We start from the raw sequence: 24,061 nt of genomic DNA, 5'->3' as shown, positions 1-24,061 counted from the left end.
ACATTTATAACTTAGTACCATCCTGTCAAATTAAAGAATAATATTTACCAATTTATAACGTCTTAATCTTTTTATCACTTTTATCATCTATAATAATTTACACCGTTATTACTTAATAAATTCATAAAAGTATTATTTTCAATTTTATTTATTAAAACTTCGACACTAATAAATCTTATTTATTTTTTTAAATATGTCTAACTTTCTTACTTAATTAATTATTAATTTTTCTAATAGCAGGAAAGTTTATTCGTTGTTGCTGCCTATCTCTTAGCGAGTAAATTCTTTCATTAACTATATCCTTATTCGAATTAGATTGTTCATATCTATTTCTATTAAAGTTCCTATGTGTCATTTTACCTCTGAGCAAATGTTCGTCACCTGCATCGACCTCATCGTTTGGTCCAGCAACGCTTCTCCTTACAGTAGACGTTTCACTTCCTCTCAAGCACCACGAACTTCCACCAGACTGTGTCACCAGATCTTCACTTGCGCTGACCTCATTAGTTGCTCCAAAACCGCTCCTTCTTGCTATACATCCACTCGAGCTCCTCGGACTACCCTCCCTGGTAGCCTGTGGTACACTTCCCCTAACAGCATCCTCTCTAGCTCCTGTAACTTCTTCCAAACTAGGTTTTCCTTCTCCACTCTTGTTTCGTCTGCCTGGATTTCTGTTAACATCGTTCTCAGTTTTATCTAAGTAGCTTATTAACTCCTTCGCTCCTGTAAGCCCATCCATTCTCCAATTTGTTATTTCAGATTGCTGAAGCCTATCAGTAGCATTACTTATCTGCTCGGTTCTCTCTACGCTTCTAGATTTTCTACTTCGTGACCCACTTCTTCTTCTGTTTGCGTTATGTGGAGAGAATTATCTATTTCTATCTGTCGCCATTTTCGTATTTCTATTATTTTTGCAGCTGCTCAATACATCCTCAATATTTTTATCTTTGAGGAATTCTAGGTCGACTATATTCCCATTTATCTTTATTTTATCATTCACTAAGCTTGCTTTAAAGCCTTTAAAGCGGGCTTCTTTTAATAATGGTACTAATTTCTTTCGTTTCTCTCTTATTTCTTTCGAGAAGTCATTCTCGATGTAAATCTTAGATCCTTTAAGTTGATTCGTGTTAGCCATAATGTGTTCTTTGATGAAATAACTGTTTAATTTCACGACAATTGGTCTATTCTTTCCTCTCCCAACTCTATAAGCATTATTTATTGCGCTTACGTCCAAGTTAAGTCTGAAAAATTTAGATAATAAGTCTAACACAACGAAACAAGTGTCACTTCCTTTTTCACAATTTTCCTCTTCCACACCATAGAAAACAATGTTATTTCTTCTGCTTTCAATTTCCCATCTTTTCACTATTGCTTTTAACACCACCTGCTCTTGAATGACCTCTTTTAACTTATTATCCACTTCATTATACCTATTAACGAGTGTATCTAAGTCATTTGAAACTTTATTTAGTAGAACACTTGCTTTCTGTCTGTCTTCTCTCGTTTCTTTCATATAGTTTATCCATTCTCTTTGAAACACTTCATCACTGTTATCTCTTCCTTCCCTAGAGCCAGGCCCAGGGTTTAACTCCACATTTCCAATAATTAAGAGGATTGATAAAACAGCCGCGGTCAGAAATATATTGAAACTATCTATCACTACAGCATTTTCACATTTTGTATGCCTGTGGTAATGCCCTGCATTATAGCCTCCGATCCGCGCTCTGTAGGAAACTAGATCGTCACCCATAACTTCTTCCACATGCTAACCTACTTATAGACACTGTTTACCACACGACCGCTCTCTACGACTGCACTTTGTGAACTGATAGAAGTGTTACGTATGTGTGTTGTTAATGTTTTTGTATGTTTCAAATTGATACCTGATATTTATTTTGCAATCGCAATGCCTAATTTACGGTTTGTTTATGTTTTGTTTACATCGCGTAAGCTAATTTAATTTTCTTTTCTATTTCTCTTTATGCTTATCTTTTTTGTGTATGAAACTATAGCCCTAACATACATATGCAAAATAGGGCTAACCACCATTGGAGATACAATAATAATAATTGTTATTCATATCGTTATAAAACGATAACAGAATACAAATGATGACTTGAATTTTATTCATATCTCTAAAGAACGATAACAAAATATAAATAACGTGATATTCATAAAGAACGATAACTGAATATAAATGATAATTTGAATAGCATTTACATCGCTAAAGAACGATTAAAAAATAAAATGAAAACTTGAAGAAGGCCCGAACGCACAACCTTTGAATCATTAAACAAGCACTCTACCGCTGGCCTACGAGGCGCAGACATGGACCACTTTCATAGTTCGGGAACTGCTTGTACAAACACATGCATCGTGTAACATCGCCGCGACCCGAAGTGGACTGAAAATATTCGCTGTTCACGAGTGCGGCCACTTTTTTTTTTTTGACAGCTGTACATGGTGTCGCACACAGAATGCTATACTTTGATCAAGAGAACGGCGGACATTTTCCCAATGTTTTGTAAACCCCATTTTTTCCCCAACACTGTGATGTTTTTGTTTTTTTCCCTATCTCAAATATTGGAATATTTATAGCGATTTAATGTTTGAACTGACTTTTGAAATACTCTGTATTTCACAGATTAACCCCGTGGAATTAATAACATGACTTAGTTGACTTGCTGAGATATTAAAAATTGTTTGATGGTAGCAAATGGACTCTTCGACAGATATTGAAGAAAATGAAATTTCGCTACGTCAAAAATAATCAAGGACGGAAAATGCTAATGCAAAGGAGTGATGTTGTAGTAAAGAGATTTCATTTTTTGAGGAAAATAAGAGAATATCGATCTTCTAACCGCCCCATTATATATTTGGACGAGACCTGGATCAACGTAAATCACACTAAAGATAAAATATGGATGTGTGAAAATTCTGAGGGCGACCTAGAATCACCACTACGAGTCCCCATAGGAAAAGGCCAACGATTTGTACTTAATGGTTTATTGTGTTTCAAATCCAAATCTACACGAGACTACCATGAAGAAATGGACGGGAATGTTTTTAAGAACTGGTTTATTAATACTCTCCTCCCTAACATACCACAGAATTCAGTGATAGTAATGGACAATGCATCTTACCATTCAGTTGAACTAAATAAAGCTCCCGTTTCTTCCACTAAAAAAAAAAGAAATGCAAGCATGGTTACGCTATCACAATATTCCGTACGATCCGTGTTATACTAAACCAGTTTTATATGATATTATTAAAAGATCAAAAGACAGACTCAGAACATACGAAATCGACACAGTTGCTGTTCAACATGGACACACCGTACTGCGTTTGCCACCATATCATTGTGACTTTAATCCAATAGAATTGATATGGGCGCAAGTAAAAAGTGACGTAGCAAAACACAACACTGATTTCAAAATTAGCAAAACTAAGGAACTGTTTGAAGTCGCGTTGGGAAAAATAACACCTGAAAATTGGAATAGTGCGTGTGAACATGTTCGGTATATTGAAGATTTTTATAGGAGCAAAGATGGTATCGTAGATGAGCTCTTGGACAGTTTTGTAATAAATTTAGAAGAATCGGATACAGGTACAGATACAGATGAGTGTGAGGAGACTGACGACATCTCTATTTTCATGGAAGCAGGCCCTTCCGCCACTGGATGTATGGACGGCATCGCTCCATTGCCCCAATCACCATAACAATACAGACGAGGTAAGACATATCTCCTTTCTCTCTCTTTTCACAGTGAGACGAGATACATCACATCTAGTATAGCATGCATCAAAACAAGAAAATAATGTCTAATAAACATGGGTCCTACAACACATACTTCCTGACATCTTAATACAGCAGACTACCAGATAATCTTACCATAGTTGACATCTGGCATGGAATAATGAAAAGTCGCAAGGAATAGTCTACTGAAAACAAAAGTCTGGTTGCGGTTATGAGCGAGGTTCGGCAGAGATGATGTTGTGAATTTTAGGAATCAGCATGTGTCGGCTGATGAAAATCCCCATGCAGTTGAAGAAACAAGGCATCAGCACCGATTCTCAATCAACGTATGGGCAGCCGTTCTTGGTGACAGATTAATAGGGCCATACGTGCTACCCCAGAGACTTTAAGGACTTTCTTATTAACGTATTGCCTGCATTGCTGAATGTGCCATGTGCCATGTCAGCAGAGATTAAAGATGTGATTCATGCACGATGGCGCACCAGCACATTTTATCCGCAATATGAGTGAACACCTGACGCTGACAGGACCGCTGGATTGGTCGGGGAAGCCCCACAACTTGGCCTGCTCGTTCCCCAAACCTAAATCCCATAGACTTTTGGTTATGGGGCAGTGGCGGCCGGTGAGGCATTCTGGTGGTGGTGCCAAAAATGAAAAAAGCTTTTACGCAAATTACCCTAGTGAAACTGATAATCGCAGCTCACGTTTACATTATGTTAAATAAAACACATTAATTAAACCAGCTATTTTACCAGGTGTACAGTTAATAATGCATCTAGTAACAGTTACAATAACATTTCCGAAACTAATAACGAAATTTACAGATACAGATAATGCAAAACTTTCACAGTATTGTTAGTCAAATACAAATAAATTTTATAACTAATAAAATTACTGGCAAAAACACACGAGATAAACAGTGATATAGATAATAAACGAACACGTTTGCACTTTATTTAACAAGCTGATGAATCCAAGGCAGCGGCCTGAATAACACATGTTCATGTCCTGCACAGATCTCATGTAGGGGAGACCCGGGCAAAACGAATAACCCGGGCAAAGGGAATGCCTATTTCTTAGAAACACCAACAGGTAGCGCTTTTTGCTATGTTGGAGAAGAATCCCAACCAGATTTTGCTGCTGGAACTGACTTGTCGTCATTCTAGCTAGTGAGAGAAGAAGTCAGCGTCTGTTTGAAGAAAATTGATTGTTTTCTTAAAATATTTCAAGGTAAGAGAAACAAATGTACAACACACAATACTGCAGAAACTTTTTGTTATGTGATAGTAATATATAGGCGATACGATTACTTCTAAAGTGCCGTACACACGAAGAAGATTATTGACGTTTATATCTGTATAACCTTAAATGAAAAGCGAAATGGCGTCTGCGGGCAAAGTGGATAACTTATCCGCTTTGCCCTGCCACCTTTATTTCACTATATAAGTGTTAGCTGTATTTTTGTATGTATTTGTCTATTTTAATAAAGCTTGTTAGATCATTTTACATAGTGGAGGCATTAAGTCACACCAATTAAATTATAAATCAGTGACACCGACTTAATTTTTACTTAAAAAGGTCGTAATGTGTTTTCAGATGGTTTAATTTTTCAAGAGGAAGACGGAACAAGCCAAATGGTCTGAAGAAGCCATGAAGAAAGCACTTGAAGAAATAAAATCTTCCAATCCTTGGTTCTGCTATCTTGCCATACAACCATAACGTGTTTGTTGATGAAGATTTTGCTCCAGATCAACTTACAGATCGCCCACTTGAGATAGAAATCAGCAAAACGACAGCTGGCTCAGATTGAACAAATTCTGCGGTGCCAGCTTCTTCAGCGGCTGAAGAAACAGTTAATGCTCACTCAGAATCAACCACCTCTTTGATGTCGTTATCTTCAGAGGTTGAAGGAATATTCAATACATCAATTACACTCAGGTTTTCAGTTTCGGTTGCACCAAAACCCTCAAGATCGTCACCAAGAGAATCCAAGCCAGTTCTTTTTATTTAGACCAGTGCCAGAAGTGGATGCTCGAAAGATACGAGTTCAACGAAGAAAATGTCAGCTCTCTGAAGTTCTTACATCTATACCGATTAAAAACGTTGAAAGAGAAGTAACTTATGGGCAGGAGTAAAAGCAAAAGAAATCCAAGTCTTCAGTGCTAGTGAAACGTCGACTTGTTTAAATTTGTATTTTGTACTAATCTAACGTGCTGTAATGGGCTGTAAATAACATATCCTATCGTCTAATATAACTCATTAACATCGTGTTTATGTATTGATTTAATTTTATTATCAGTGAATAATAATTAAATGGAAATGTGAAAATGTTATAGGGATATTCACTTTGTCCGGGTTAATTATTCGCTTTGCCCGTGTACCCGGGCATAGCGAATAATTAACTATATTTTCTTTCTCAAATCATATCAATGTCCGTAGGTACGAGAAACGAATTGCTGTTTTTTATATATGTGGACAACATGTGTCACAACCAATGTCATGAAGATTTTATTTCGGGAGCACCAAAATATAACCTGTGGCATTGTTTGTTCTCAGCTTATTCGCTTTGCCCGGGCTTCCCCTATCGTTAACAGAAGCATCAATATTATAGCAACAGTGTAGGGATATTTAGTTGCCGCAAAGTAAAACAAATATTACACAACAATAACAAACAGTGTTACATAGATACTATGAAAAAAATATTTATCTTTTTAAAAAGAACCATGACTGTTTCTGCATTCAATATAGTTAAACGGATAATACTTTACACATTCAAATCCAAGTTATGTGCATTAGTTTTGAATTGGCAACATAACATTAACATTTGGCGCGGAACTTTAACTTATGTTTTCGTGCAAGTCTGCGCTTGATGATTCCCTTCCTAACGTCTCCAACAACCCTGCCATCTAGCGAAATTTCTGCATTACTGTGCTCTAGCGGGCGGAATGTTAACTACTGAGTCAAATTGAATTCGGCTCAAAGTCTGCCATAAGAAACGCATATAAACTAGAATCAGTAGCCTTTTCTACAGTGTTATATGGATGTAGGCAGTGCCACACAGAAGTGGCTCCAACGTTCGGAAAAACGCTGCAAGAGTGCGTCCCCATCTGTGCGCGCGCTCGTTCAGATGAAATACGAATAAAATGTGTAGAAATAAACTATTACAACTGCTTTTAGGATGTTATTTTTTGTTTATTTCATTGGCAGTGCCATGGCACACTGGCACTACCCCAAAAGCCGCCCCTGTTATGGGGACACATGAAGGAACCAGATCAATTTCAAAGAGTGCGGCCGAAGGGCAGAGGAATGCATTGCCACAAATGGACGTCAAATTGAACACCTCCTATGAACAAGTGTTCATATCTCAGAAAGTATGTGTTGTAGGACCCATGTTTATTAGACATTATTTTCTTATTTTGATTCATACTAGCACCTCCTAAAATATTGGATACTTTTTAACACCCTGTATAGGGAAATGGGAATGCCGCAAGAAAAACATTTACGAGATCTACTTTGTCCGCCACAAATTCTATCACATCCTGGGTCATCTGGATAGAAGACCAGCACATGGAACACAGACGTCGCCTACGCTTCCCGTGCAGGACTAGTATAGCGCTCGAAAGTGGAACAAAAGCCACGTACTTATTCTTACTTCACCGGCTGTAGTACTCCATAGATAACAACCAATCACATTTTTCATCTTTTTGTGTTCGTTCCCTTGTTACATAACTTGGTCCAACAAATAAATTTTGATATTGCACAGGTTGCAAACTGTCTAGCTTTTATTAATCAGCTAATCTTTTAGTATTTTGATTTTTATTGTATTTGTAAATTTAATATTAATTGTAATTATAATTATTGTAATTCTATTCTTAATATTGTAGTTCTAATCCCCTGGTAGAGGGAAATAGAAGGCCTGATGGCCTTATCTCTACCAGTTAAATAAATAAATAAATAAATAAATAAATAAATAAATAAATAAATAAATAAATAAATAAATAAATAAATAAATAAATGTTTACGAAGTAGACAGCTCTTCCTAACTTGTTAGAGTTAGAGCCTGTCCTAAGATCACTTCTACTCATATTGATTTCAATGGATGAAAATCTGTCTACCTTTACAGCTATTTTAGTTACAGCGTTGCGGAGACATTCTATTCTTCAGAAGAATAAATTGCATAGACTTCAATGACAGTGAGCAAATAAAACATTTATACATAATATGAATGATCTGTCTCTGATTCAGGTTCTGGCTGATATGTACATTTATTATCAGGCAGTACATCTCATTTGACGATATGTGTTCGAGAAAGAACAATTATTGTTTGTATGCATCTGAAGTCTGATTAATGTAATATGTAGCTAGTCGACCATGTATGCAATGAAGGGAGAAAGGAACTGGCCACCCTACCCCGTTATCTCCTCGCTTAATTGCCTCATAAATGGTGCATTATTGGTATCACCTGTGAAGTTCAGATGTGTCTTCGGACAGTCGATAAAGAAATTAATTATCTTGCGATTCTCTGAATGCTACAAAACTCATCGTCAATAAATATCTCTGTTGTTTACTTGGTATTTAACGACGCTGTATCAACTACTAGTTTATTTAGCATCGATGGGATTGGTGATAACGAGATGATATTTGGCGAGATGAGGCCGAAGATTCGCCATAGATTATCTGACATTCGCCTTACGATTGGGGAAAATCTCGGAAAAAACCCAACCAGGTAATCACCGAAGCGGGAATCAAACCCACGCCCGAGGACAACTACGGATCGGTAGGTAAGCGCCTTAGCTGACTGAGCTACGCCCGGTGGCTCAGTCAATCAATAAATATCGTTTGCACTGTAGTACTGCATATAATTTAACACATTTGTTAACACATCCTAGGGTAAATTTGCTTCTAAAAGAACTCTGAGTTCGTTTAGTGTGTCTGTACAAAATACGTTTAAAAGCGCCGAATATTTATTGAGTGAGGAATTGAGCTATATTCAGCAAAATACAATCAAGACCCATTAGAAAGACATTTTGGAATTATATGACCACCAACTCATGACGATCGCCTGTCCACAATCGATTTATTTCATCTGCATATCGTCGTTGTTTCTGCAATGACTCCTACATGACATATTTATCGATTTTCATATTTTTGCTCTATTAAATAACTTAAATAGTGATACAGCAAATAATAAAATCGCCTATATGTAATTATATTTCTTTCTTTCGAAAATGTAAGAATTCACAATCTCCTATGTACAGCTGCCATAAAATGAATACATGTGCTTTTCTTCCTACTGAAAAGTTTTATATTTTGCACATAGGATTATTGCAGGAACAACGACAATATGTTGCAATTCATTTAGGTATGCGTTAAAATGTTCAGAGTCAATGGCAACTATGTAACAAAAGCTGAACTTCTACTTATGTCATTCGTGAATGAGATGACTGCATTGGCCAGAATAACTGAAGAAGACAAGAAAGAACTTCAAAAATTATCTTTAAACAAAATTGAGGACGAATTCATAATTGATAACGAAATGGTAATATGTTTCTATTGGAGGAAAGCACACGGACAAACATTCATCAATATAAATATTGTAAAATTGTATCTTTGTATTTTTGAAGGGATATATCGTTCACCTAGAACTCAAAGTCACAAAACGTTCTCCTTGTGAGTTTATTCCGCACTAGAAGGATACTATGTAGCTGTATTTACTAAGAATGGATTATGCTTGTACACGAGAGCAGATCCCTGTGTGTTTCATCCGTCAGGTGCTCTAAGTATTTCATTGCAGTCAAAAACATTTTAAGAGATGAGTTTTTTCTTTATTTCTTCCCTATGGAGAGACGTAGCCTACTTCTTAATTGAATTTTTTTGGAAATACCGACTCAATGCAGTGAAAGACTAGGAGCCTAGACAGTAGAGTTGAATAACGATCGAGAAATCAAGACTAACATCGCCCGCAAATTCAAAAACCCGCACGACAATATTGCCTACGACGTCGTTGACTGCTTGTGGGTGAATCAAGCGATCAAGACTTCGGGAGTGGTCAACTCTCGAACGTCAAGCAGCCTTGAATCGTCACAGTTGTTTATACCAGACTGAACTTTCATCTGTTTTTGCAACTGTTATATATGTATAAACAATCAAGTAGCCTATTTGAAACGTCATCTCTACCGTTCAGTGTAAAATAATCTGTTCTCTAATCTTTATTTAATTACTAGGCCCTTATTAAAAGGCTAGGAAATTTTTTGGTATGTTTGAGATCAGTGTACAATCTCAACTAAAAAAAAATATTAATAACAAATTTATTTGAGAATTTTTTTTTTTTGTATTTACATAAACATAGGTAATATCTGATAATAGAACCAGAACATTTTGATAACTATGATAGTGTTTTGTTTTGTCTTTTTGTATCAATTAAAAATCTCTAATGTTATTAATTTCAATTATGTATATTATTCGTAGTTACGAAATCTTTCCACGTCGACATTTCGAGAATGATGAGAAAGACTCGAAGCGCACGAGAGTTACGAGACGAGACTCGGATGACAAGTGCAACGAACACAGCGAGCGAGAGCGTGCACATAGAACAATGTTATATTACACTATCTAAAGTAAACCGTACTTCATAGGAGTAGAACTTTTCTCTTCAAGGGTTTCATGGCAAATGACTCAATCCCCATTCCTTTATGATCGGTAAGAGCACTTTGAATGTTTGTTGCCGGAATTTAGAAGCAGACCAGATTGTTCAACATCCATGTTTCGCTGTTCTTGTAAAACTGGCTCGAGACTGTCATTACTTCAAAATCATGGCTGTCAGCCGGAATTTGAAAATCAATACTCCATGTTCATAAAATAATACTTACTTCTATATGTAAAGCAATTTGTAACATATAGAGCAGAGATGAGACGATATTAGCTCCCAATCATGGTAGAAGAGCTCGATCTTGATCACGAGCGCATAGCGCATCCACTACATACCGTCGTAACGTAGACAAAAGGGATGTACAGTACATGCACATGCAGCGAATAAAGGCAGCAATTATTACAATAACTTGCGTTACTAAATTTCTGGCTATGTAATAGGGCTAATTACTAAGTTATTTAATATACATGTACATATATAAACAAATCGCAAGGGAAGGGTTTTTTGGGAACAAAAATAGAAATAGGAAAAGTTAATTGTATGTAAACCATTTTCTTGTTAAAAGCAATTATTTATTATGTAAAAACTTCACTTCATTCGTTAGGAGAAACTAATAGGGTTACCTGCTCGACGCGTGTGATCTCTGAGTACTTTTGAGTATTTGTTGAAAAAATAATAATGGCAATATCGATTGAAATAGAGTATATTGCTCGTGTGATTGTGAAAATGTAGTCCTTACTCTCCAGTCGTGATTATGTAATGAGTTTTCTTAGAGTGACTTGTGAGATGCACGTAACACTGAAAAACAAATTGATTAGATTAAGATATTGAGAGCCATCGTAATTTTTGGGGTCAATCATTTAAGGGGATGTGTATGACTTTTAAAACTTCCACAATTTCGGCCAAAATTTGTGAAATTTAAACTATATAAACAGATCTATAATAATATCATCTGTACAAAATTTGGTGCAATTAGATCTAATAGTTTTGAAATTATATTTTAAGTATATTTTATATTGACGTTACTAAAAAAGCTCTCTGCATCAAAGTTTTCAAAATGTTTAATTCATATTTGCTAAAAATCCTGAAAATAGATATTGGAATAAAAGTGAATTAGCATTTTGAGCTTAGTAATAGTAGAAGTTAAAGTGCAGTCAAAGATAAAATATTATTTCTAAATTAAAGAAACACGTAGTCTAATAAAAGTAAATATCCAGAAACAAGCAACAAATAAAACATCAACAATACATTTAAAATAAAGAAATAAAAGGAATCTAGATACAATCTACCGACCCAAATGTAATTAATTTACCTTGGATGTCAATTCCGAAATCAATTTATTTCTCTCTTCTCCTGAATAATGCCTATATATTTTTTCATGTTGCGTCTCATAATGCCGTTTTATGTTGCTTTTTTGTAAATGATATTTTTTTTACACAACAAACACTGGACTTCATCACCATGTTCGAAGCATAAATTTTGTATCTTCCACTCTTCCTTGAAAGCTTTAATTGCTTCCGTTCCGTCATGATGCGCTGTGTTCTAAGATCTGTACATCCTTTAGCAATGTTTACAGGTAAAAATAGCTCCGCGCGCGCGCGGCGGGCATAAAATAGCTCTCGCTCGCAATTATTAGTCACCATCGCAAGACTGATATAGAGAATGTTTCAGTTTGGGGACCGATTACGTTTCCTCAAAAGAAAAAGTGGCAACTAGCGTAACTCAGGTGATAGCGCGTTCGCATAATGATCTGTAGCTGCGCTAGACCGTGGGCTCGATTCTCTTTGGGCTGATTACCTGCTTGATTTTACCGAGGTTTTTCCCTAACTGTAAAGTAAATGTCAGGTAGTCAGATGACGAAACCCTGGCCTACTCTCGCCAAAACTCAAATCGATATCATTATTTCATCAACACTAAATAATTTAGTAGTTGATACAGCGTAGTTAAATAACCAAATAAAACTATACATATGATTATTTTAGAGAGGCAAGTATCTTAAGAGATTAAATAGAAACAACGCCATACTTATTGGCACGCTTACTGACATAGAATAATAAAACTTATCATGTCGCCATTAGAGTATCATGAAATCCAGTGGAAACGGCAGATGGGAGCTTGCCGATAGGAATCACGACGACATCTGGTCCTGCAGTCTTTTCACTTGCAAATGCCGTACACTAGGGATTCCACCTGATTCAGCATTCATTTTCATTATTCGAAAATATGCTCAGTGAGCAGAGCAGAGTGACATGTTACGACTTCATTCAGTCCCTCTTGTCGACTGTCAGAATTATAGACCTCTTACATTACATTGATAGGCTAGTAATAAAATTATATGTAAGAGAGTTTAGAAAAAGAGATTCGTACATCCTTCAGAGAGCAGCATCATACTGTAGTAACCTATCTCAGTTCATACATAAAACTGCTCTCGGACTGAGATACAAATTTCACTTGGGTTGGATTGCATGGTTCGGTTTTTTCTGAGATTTCTTGCAACTACAAGACAAATGTCAGATAAAGCCAAGACTAGAAATCCTCGGACTGAGGTCGTCACTATCAATTCCACCGACGCCAGGTAAACCGCGCAGCGATGCAGCGTTTTAAATAACCGATATAAAAAGCATGCAGAGAACCTACCATAGTCTACTTTTCCAAGTAACTGAGTGTTTACCACGAATAATTTAATTCGTTAACTGAATAAGGGGACATCACTCAAAATTTTGCTTTCTCATCCTCGTTAAAATCACCTCTGCTATTCTTCGACCCCTTCATATCAACAAATAATTGATTCCAACCTGCAGAAACGAAATTCTTGACACTGTCGGTTTATTATCATCCTGAATATTCCTAATCGATCTAGTCCGGATATGTTAGCAACCAAAAGGCCTAGGTCTACATATTGTTTTTCAAAATATTTTAACTTAATTTGAGAAAAAGGAAAGAGTTTAATAAAGAATTACTAAATTTAATATCAAGTCTTATTAGAAATAGCCTAAGTCCGTTTCTTCTTCTCACATAAATTGCAAAATATTCAGGACAGCTTAAAAGGTATGTCTTCAAACTCATGACAAAACTTGAAAAAATATATCTACAAACTGCAAAAACAAACCAAAAAATAATATGTTTACAAACTGCAGGACGAAACATAAATATTCATTCATTCGTTCGTTCGTTCGTTCATTCATTCATTTTAGTTAGCCTATCTATTTATCTATTTATTTACACTCCCGGTCAAAAGTTTTCGATCATCTATCACAACTATGTATTTGTGGTTAAAACAGGGATTTCGTTTTGAATATTCTTTCATATCATAATGCAAAAGCGAGACGGATTCATTGCTTCCTTCGCAGACATCCGATTGCCACAAAAATTATACCCCACATCTGGAAAACATCCACTGTAAAGTTATAAGAATGATTAATTCTATTGAAAGTCGACCGTAGGCTGTTTGCTAGACTGTGACACGAAATGTGCGGAAACTACAAAACGCTCCTTGCTCACACTGAGGTCAGGTGATTATCGCGAAAATGCCTAAGTCGCGGGGAAAAGTGTTAACTACGCATGTTGAAATACTAGATGAATTGATTATTCTTCTTCAGGATCACCATTTTTCATTAGGGGGAAAGGAACTGGCCACACTACCCCATTATCTAATGGCCTAGTTACCTCATGAGTGATGCCTTATTGGTGTTACTTATGAGGTTCAAACCTGTCTTCGGACAGCTGACTAAACAATAACAACATTTTTTATTCACATATCTTACTTAGCTGATATAATTCGGATTTGAATTGCCTGAATTTGAATTGACAAGGGCATGTCAAAAACAGTTCGTTAATTACAGGCAAAGTCAATGCCTTCAACAAAAAACTTGGTATTTAGATTATACCGTTTGAGAAACAATTTTGACGTATTTATACTCACGATTATATTACGCAAGAATACACTATTACTGACTGCTTGTCAGAGAGCAAGGAGGCTCATTTTTACTTGAGTTGAAAAATAATTTATTTCCCGGACCATAACGACAATTTCTCGAAGAGATGGATAACGGTACTCAATTCGTTTTATGAAAACGCTGTAGCACCTGTGAATTACCAGTTGAGATTCACAATCAACTCATAGAACTATTAGCTGATAAAAAATTTGCTGTCTCACTAATAAACCGTGTATAGTTTTTATACCAGACTTATGCAGAGTTGAGACAGAAAACGTTACTAATAAACCATGCATAAGCGATGGATGTATAAACAGCCTGTAACTATACAACGGGAACTGCTTTGCAGTAGTTATATACACGAAACCCCTTGTTTAAGCGTTGTATATAGAGAAAAAATGGCCGCCCCTCTAACAGCTGTTCGTATCGACTGTCATTTTATGATGATGGTTGCCTTGTAACCACAGAAGAACAAACCAAAGAGCACAGAATAATTAGAATAATATTGCTGTAGCTTGTATCTTTGACCAAAATATAGTGTGGTAATCCATCAGAGTCTTTTGTATTATCTATACTTAACACGGCACACTAGAGCGCTCCACCGGATGCAATAGAGAACCTCAGATATTCTATTGCCTTTCGTAATGAAGTAATGACGAAACTATGACGTAGGTGTTAAACAGTTATACTGTTATACACGACGTAGGCTATGTAGTGATTATTAGTAAGGGATTTACACACGACTTATAAACTAGCTACTCATTGTGTAAGTATAAGATAGTTAAACGTCTGTATATAGGTTTTTATTAGTTCAACTATAACTTACGTTGGAAGATGGTTTTGGTTTGTCTATCGAAGTACGGAAATCTAGTCACAGAAGCCTTGAACATATTAATCCCTCTCCCCACATCTTAACTACATGAAAAGGACTCGTCTATGGTAGGAATGAAAACTATATACATGAATCGACTGTTATCGCTTTAAAACAATTAACTTTGTCGTTTTTCTAATGTGGATCGAGACATTAAAATATTTTAAAATAAAACAAAAGTATCCATCACATTAAACATATTTGACTTTTTACTGTAGTTCTTTTATAAATGTCTGTGGACAATATTGTTTGCCTAATAAATATTTATAATAGTCTATTTCTGTTGGGTCACGGTAAATTCGGAGATATCTTGCAAGATTCGATTTATAGAGAGAAGGAAACTGTAAGTGCGACGAGAGACCCAAACAATGAAACATATTCTATTTGAGAGCCCCTTATTCTGGCGGTTTGTCATTGTATTCAGGAATTTAATAAAAATATTATGTCAAGAATTGTTTTTTTGTACATTAGGCCTACATTTTCATTCATTTGAGAATTATGGACTATATCAGAATTCCATAAGTAGTGGTATTGACCTTTATATGGTAGGCCATTAATTATAACACAACAAAAAGACAAACAACCAGCCGAGTCCATTTTGTCGATTATTTAACGACTCTGTATGAACTGCTAGATTATTAGCAAGATGTTATTTGGTGACATGAGACCAAGGATTCGCCATAGACCACCTGGTATTCACCTTACGGTTAGGAAAAACCTCTGAAAAACCCAACCCAGGTAATCACCAAAGCGGCAATCAAACCTACGCCCGATAACACCTGATTCCCATCGGGGTAACGCGTCGACCATCTGAGCTATGTCGATTGTTGGACCACATCGCAAGGACATAGATTTTTACTCCTGTGTCAGGAATCGAATCAGATCCGCTGAATTTTTCAACTAAAATGTTATCGACTGAGCCACAGCGTAGGATTATCCAGGTACTTGTGTGGAGATGAGGAAAGGCAAGCTTTAAAATATTTCAGAGTAATAATGATCTGATTCTGAAAATAGCTTGTTACTTGCTCGTTACCTAATGACGTCAGGGATTGCAGGACATTATCTCAATGCAAAGTTAAATTGGAAAATATTGTCTTATTTCATGGTTTTTAAGTATTGCTAAATGTGTTGACTTGTGTTTTTGCTCTAGATCAGCAGTGTCCAAAACTCGAACGGCAGAAAGTCTAAAGAAGTAAGGAGACAGGGGAGAAGTACATGGTATGAAAACTGCAACCAGTGGTGATTCGTGCACTAACACTGATGTCTTCATCAACCCCGCGAATGAAAATAACAAGCTTTGCTGTATCAGTAATGCCACTACTTCATCAAGAACCAATAAAAAAAATATATAAATTTTCTTGCTTTTTTTAAATATTCCTCAACGAACACAATCAGAAATTTCCTGAATTCTCTTCTGGATATTTAGTCGAGCAATGCGCAGTTTTTCAAAATTAATTAATAACTTTCATTGGACAAATTATTTCAGCCACCTTCATCATTACGCTTTTATAAAACTCTCCTCTGTTAGAAGACTTAAGGGAACGAGCTATTTCGTTCGTCGTTTCGTTCCTTACACTTATTTATGTCATCTTTCTCTTCATGACGGTGATTGAAGGCTGATTTCAGTTCCTGGAGTTTAATAGCTCACTTCATTACTACACTAGCACGTAATATTCAATCAGTTTCTCTATATTATTATTATTATTATTATTATTATTATTATTATTATTATTATTATTATTATTATTATTATTATTACCACTACTACTACTACTACTACTACTATTGCTGCTACTGATCAAGCTATCAGTATTATTATTATTATTATTATTATTATTATTATTATTATTAAATCAGTAACTATTAAATAACTGATAATAGTCACCAAAAGGTTAAAGAAATAAATTAGAATGGAAATATAGCGTAGTAATTATTTTATCATTCAAGGGAAGATGTAGGCCTATATATTGAGGCATATATATATATATATATATATATATATATATATATATATATATATATATATATATATAAGAATTATGGTAACACTTGCTGATAAATAATAATAATAATAATAATAATAATAATAATAATACCTTTTATGCCTAAGTATTCAGCGTAATGCCCTGTAATGTCGCTTCTACAGGGTGTTTCTGAGGTGGTGTTACAAACTTTCAGGGATGATGGCGAAGGGCACATGTATCAATTTGAGATAAGGGACCATGGTCCGGAAATGACTGAATCGAAAGTTATAAGCAAAATAGTTGTGTGGAAATGGAATTGTAATTTCGCACCACATGCCCTCCTTCCCTTAACTTTTGGAACAGTCGTGGAAAAATGGTATGGAACGGATGTCTCCTACGTGGGTACTTGCACGATACAATCTGTGAGCTTGTCTACTGTTCCCATTGGCTCATCCGTATTCGAAAATCAGGTCTGCTTATTCCGCTCTCATGTACTCTTCCATTTCACTAGGATTGCTCGATTGGACACTGCAACTTGTACACATAACTGCTGTCTACAGACGTGCATATCAGGACCAACCATGTCCGTTACATATTACGCTATCTGCATTGCTTTAGTGTAGTTTCCTGTCCCCATCCCTCAGACAGCGCACTGAATGGAATACTGTGAGTAGACAACGTAAACAATGTCAGATGAATACAGTATGTGTAAGGTGTACAGATAAATACACATAAATAAGGTGTACAGAGGAATAAAATTATTTCATTTCCATAGAACTATTTTTGCTTGTAACTTTCGACTCGGTCATTTCCGGACCAGGGTTCCTGATCTCAAATTGATACATGTGCCCTTCGCCATCATCCCTGAAAGTTTGTAACACCACCTCGGAAACATCCTGTATATACTACTACTAATTGAACCGTTGAGCAAAGCAACATATTACATTTTCTCAGACAGACCAGCGAATAAATTCCTCTTCCCATTCTGTACGAAACCTTCTGTTTCTGCTCGTAGAGACAGTGTGCAATGTACAGGAAACTCCCCTTACTGGTATGAATGTCTTTGATTACACGATGTAATCACGATAACCAGTTTGATCATCGCTGCTTTAGATTTAAAATTTCAAGTTTCTTGTTTATATATTTTGTTAATAACTTAGCCCTGTTAATTAAATAGGACATAATAGTTATAGCTAATCACTCATTTAAAGTTTGTGTGACTAGTCTGCATATATTTTCGTGTAGTTTTACTTTGTTGTCCACACCTGTGGAGTAACGGTCAGCGTATCTGGCTGCGAAACCAGGTGGCCCGGGTTCGAATCCCGGTCGGGGCAAGTTACCTGGTTGAGATTTTTTTCCGGGGTTTTCCCTCAACTCAATGCGGGCAAATGCTGGGTAACTTTCGGTGTTGGACCCCGGACTCATTTCACCGGCATTATCACCTTCATATCATTCAGACGCTAAATAACATAGATGTTGATACAACGTCGTAAAATAACATAAAAAAATTTAAAAAATGTTACTTTGTTTATACTTTGATTTCTTGTATTATTGCAGTTGTACAGGGACATCATTTTATTTTTACTAACATTTTTAATATTAACCCAGGTTATACCTTTGAATTAACGGTTGACAACCGGAAACACGTTTGCTACCCACTTCCACGACTGTAGTTAGATGATACTGGCGTAAAATACACACAAATCACTTTATTAGGTATAGGAGGGAAGAAAAGTAGTTCATCCATTTACGTAATCTAGGAAATTTCGCGATTTTGAGTTTGATAATTTTCATTAGGTTTTTGTTTAATCAAAATACAGTACTGTATCAACACGAACTGAGCTAGCCATTCTGACGTATTTATTATGCAGTGTATATTATACTGTCTACAGCACATTAACGTTCGATATAGAGAATACAGTTAAATTGAAAAATAATCATAATATGGATATTTAAACTCATTTTTTAAAGTGGTGGCCGTTCATTTCGATACCGGCTTCGGTTCTTTTGTGCATATTATCACACTGTAGACTATTGTACTTAATTCCAATTACTAGTTTCGTCCTTCGTACTAGTAACTCATGTTAAAATAATTCTGTACCTACTTTATAAAAGAGTAGGCCTACCTTACGTACTGTAAATTCAATCTTCACTTCTGCCCGATCCGAAAAGATAAAATTACTCAGACATGCTATCTACTGTCCCTCCAAATGGTTTTGTTGCAGGGTCGTAGAAAGGGAGGAAATCACGTGACAGTTAATTACTTAACGAGGCCCTTTATTTAAGTTATTTTAAATTGTTGTATAATATTACGTATACGTCAAATTAATGTTTTCAGAAAAGAGTTAACACAGCCCAGCCACTTGTCTTTATAGGGAGGCGAGCAGAAGCGGGTGGGGAAAACCGTGATGCGACGTAGGCAAACGGACGACAGTATCTGTGCGAAAATATGATTCAATATTGAAAGCTCTTTCGTCACTGGAAAACGCGAACATATTTCTGAAACGTACTATACTCACTAACTCAGTGCTGCTTACTATAACTGTAAGGCGACTTTGACTGCATACGCGGTCTTGGTTTTGTGTGGAGGACGGTTGTAAGTTTACTAGTAAAGGGGGTGGGAGTGAAGTACATTCAAAAATTCAGGTACAATAAAAATTGAAGTAAAAACAAAATGATGTTCCTGTATTTGTGGTGGTTTGGAAGAGAAGAAAAAAAAATAAATAAAAATGTGAAATTATTACAATAACATAAGAAATCTGCAAGCGGCGTTACCCTATATTGAAAGTGAATATCGAGCATCACAGGATTGTTGAGTGGTCTTAAGGATGATATGAACAAAGGCAGAAGCTGAAGCCCCTCCCACAGCTCGACGTTGCTGTGACACCCCTATCTGACCGAGACGCTCCTGCTTCTGTCCTGTTTATTCGCCCGTCCCTCTCGACTGATTTACCAATTCAATTACTACATAACGTTGATTAGAGCAAACTCCGGTGTACTTATGGGACCCGCTAAACAGACACAAAGCCGCAGCGAACATATGGCGTGCTCTGTCGTATAATGTCGCCTAATTGGTACAAAAGCAGCCCCAAAACCAAATCTAATTAGCATCCTACTGAATTGAAATCATACGGAACTGATTTTTGCGAAGACTAACAAAGCCAGTGCTGAAGCATTGAGACATGGGACGTGCGAAACACATACAGAGTGTTTCTCAGTCAAAGAAGCAATCCTCTATCTCAGTTTCTCTTCTGGCACCAACGGACTCGAAAGTCGAGTGCTCGCTCGTATACTGGTTTCGTACATATACACCACGAGCTCGATTCGAGAGAGAGAGAGAGAGAGAGAGAGAGTAAAAGCCTATTATGATCTTTTGTTCTTCACGTTCTTTGTTCAATTATTGGATATTAGGCTATGTAGTGTCAAATAAACCACAAAAACATTCTTCCCAAACACGGTATGTCTCCTGCTTCCAAAACACGTTTGTCATTATCTCCACTGCTATCATAATACAATGTAGTAGTAATAATAATAATAATAATAATAATAATAATAATAATAATAATTCGGCGCAATAGATCGACTATTGATCAGATTTCTTTGTATTTGAGAGATATTAGAGAAAAAAAAGGGAGTAGAAGGGTACAGTACATCAGTTATTCATAGATTTTAAAAACACATATGACTCGGTTAAGAGAGAGGTTTTATATAACATTCATATTGAATTTGGTATTCCCAAGAAACTAGTTCGATTAATTAAAATGTGTCTCAAGGAAACTTACAACAGAGTCCGTATATTCCATTTTCAATTTTTTCCAGTTCACTGCGGGCTAAAGCAAGGAGATGCACTATCACCTTTACTTTTTAACTTCGCTTTGGAATATGTCATTAGGAAAGTTCAGGATAACAGACAGGGTTTGGAATTGAACGGGTAACATCAGCTGCTTGTCTATGCGGTTGACGTGAATATGTTAGGAAAAAATCCACAAACGATTAGGGAAAACACGGAAATTTTACATGAAGCAAGTAAAGCGACAGGGTTGGAAGTAAATCCCGAAAAGACAAAGTATAGGCCTATGGTTATGTCTCGTGACCAGAATATTGTACAAAATGGAAATATAAAAATTGGAGATTTATCCTTCGAAGAGGTGGAAAAATTCAAATATCTTTGAGCAAGAGTAACAAATAATAACGATACTCGGGAGGAAATTAACGCAGAATAAATATGGGAAATGCGTGTTATTATTCCGTTGAGAAGCTTTTGCCATCTAGTCTGCTGTCAAAAAATCTGAAAGTTATAATTTATAAAACAGTTATATTACCGGTTGTTCTGTATGGTTATGAAACTTGCACTCTCACTTTGAGAGAGGAATAGAGATTAAGGGTGTTTGAGAATAAGGTTCTTAGGAAAATATTTGGGGCTAAGAGGGATGAAGTTACAGAAGATTGAAGAAAGTTACATAACACAGAACTGAGACGATTCTTCCGACGCCGGGGTGGAATCCGGTGTGGCTTAGTGGATAAAGCGTCAGCACGTGGAGCTGAAAACTCGGGTTCAAATCCCGGCGCCGGAGAGAATTTTTCTCCGTTCCATTACTCTTTCATCGTATGATGACGCAGAATATCTGCATGGAAATATCATATGTACTTCGGTACATCATAATAATATATATGATATGCGTAAATCACTTCGCGATTTAAGACGGCGCTTATTCCGTCGGATCCCGGCCAACTAGTCACTCATTACGAGTGCACCTCAGCACATGTGTGGACTTCGGTCCTAGGTTCATAGATATCTATGACGTAGTGCAGAGGGGGGCCACTAGAGGGAACCCAAGAGTTGGAACTTAAAACTGAGACGATTCTTCCGACGCCGGGGTGGAATCCGGTGTGGCTTAGTGGATAAAAGGTCAGCACGTCGATCTGAAAACCAGGGTTCAATTCCCGGCGCCGGAGAAAATTTTTCTCCGTTCCATTACTCTTTCATCGTATAATACATCCAGTCCCGCTTAGAGGGATGCTAACCATTTAAAATCAGATGAAGATATTGTTTTGATTTATATCTGACAGGATGCGGAAACTGTCCAAGTTTATGCACCAATGGTTTAAAAACAGTTGCATGTTCATGCGCTTGCGCACTAACATTTATCGTGAAAAAAAGCCTGGCTCCATTCAGTAGAACACTCCGTCATTGGACCATTCTTCTAGATCGAGGCTACAGTCACAGGGAATGTGTATCTGGACATGTTGCAGAACTTTTGTTGTTGATCAACTCCGCACAGAATCGGTTTTTCAGCAGTGGAGCAGTGAGTGGCTTCTTGAACGCAAACTTTCCCAATAGGTCGATTGGAAGAGGAGAACCCTTGCCTGCCCACCTAGGTCAACTGACTTGACGCTCATTGACCTTCCTCTAGGGCTTTGTAACAAGTGTTGTGTACCAACGTGATACAGTTGACACATTGGAAAAGCTGAGACAACGCATTATAAATACTACAGAGCATTTGGCGGGAAGTTGAATACCGTTTAGATATCTGCAGAGCAACACAAGGCACACACTTCGAGTTGCACTGACCATTCTCGGAAACTCGGAGAGTTTTTACATAAAGTTATACAAAAATTTATGTTATAAAAACATTATTTGTACCTTAAATTAGCACTTATTTTTAGATTCCTCTAAGCGGGACACGATATGTATGCCTAAGCGTTAATGTAAGAATACAAACGTTAAGACCAATTTACAATGAAAATTAAACATTACCGTAAATTTTTTTCTTTTCTACTATTATTATTGAATGAGAGTAAAGGCTGGTCACAATAAACCAGGAACGGAAACGACAACGGGAACGAGAACAGAAATATTGTTAAAATAAGTGTATTTAAATGTGAGCATTCACAGTTAATGAGATTGCCGGAGCCTGGGAATGGGAACGTGAAAGTTAATTGTGAATGCACACGTTAAAATACATTTATTTTAACATTATTTCCGTTCTCGTTCTTGTTGTCGTTTATGTTCCCGGTTCATTGTGAACCAGCCTTCACACTTACTCAGAGTTACCACTTTGTACTGTACAACTTTTGTGCTAGCCCCAGTTAGACTCCTTGTCAATCCGGTCCGGCTAAGTACACTAAGGGCTGTATTCATAAACATTCTTAGCACGGGCTTCCGGTGAATGATCAGCGAACTAACGTTTTTCGTATTCATAAACCAGTGTTACCGTTATGATATGAATCCTATACAAATAACCAGTCGATAGCCGAGGCTAGTTTAGCACGCTCGTAGCGCGGGCTAGCGAAATGTCTATGAATAGCACCCTAAGGCTCCCTGGGTGTCTAGGTTACAAAGCATAGATCCCCCTTCCATCTCCAGACCAGTCCCACCGCCAGCTGACGATTGCGACATGGTAACGCACTGGAGTTCGGACGGAATGGCGTTTATGGTTGACATGGGAAAAGGAAGAACACGAGAAAAACCCCAACTGTAACTTTGTCCGCCACAAGTGCTGCTACTGATTTGTCAATGAAAAATCTTAGGCCTGACCGGGAGTGGATCCGGGACCTCCTGCATAATCGGGTAATCATCTAAACTGCTCATTCACAGCGGCGGAGTTAAGCTTATTCTAACTTTTCGTTTTATAATAAATCATTGACTTTTGTTTTTCCGAATCGCCTTCCCAAATACAAAATATCGTATAGCGGTTACCGTGGTAGCCGTTTACTAGTTCAGACTCGGCCGAAAGCGGTGAATTCTGAAGGGAGATTATGGCTTCCTTCGTCCACCCCTGTAGAGTAACGGAAAGATGTGTGACCTTGAAATGAGCGGTCCCGAGTTCAAATCTTGGTTAGGGCAAGTTATCTGGTTGAGATATTTTTCTGAGATTTTTCCTC

General features: G+C 36.8%; 1 non-coding gene across 1 annotated transcript; it reads left to right on the top strand.

The window, feature by feature from the left end:
* The first annotated feature begins 21,678 nt into the window (after positions 1 to 21,678).
* On the top strand, positions 21,679 to 21,750 carry TRNAH-GUG (transfer RNA histidin (anticodon GUG)). The gene has a single exon. It is a non-coding gene; the product is annotated as a tRNA-His (tRNA).
* The last annotated feature ends 2,311 nt before the right edge of the window (positions 21,751 to 24,061 follow it).

The sequence above is a fragment of the Periplaneta americana genome, chromosome 3 (genome assembly GCF_040183065.1).
Source record: "Periplaneta americana isolate PAMFEO1 chromosome 3, P.americana_PAMFEO1_priV1, whole genome shotgun sequence".
Classification (NCBI taxonomy): Eukaryota; Metazoa; Arthropoda; class Insecta; order Blattodea; family Blattidae; genus Periplaneta; species Periplaneta americana.
The sequence above is the reverse complement of the archived record's forward strand: the minus strand, read 5'-3'. Positions and strand labels throughout refer to the sequence as shown.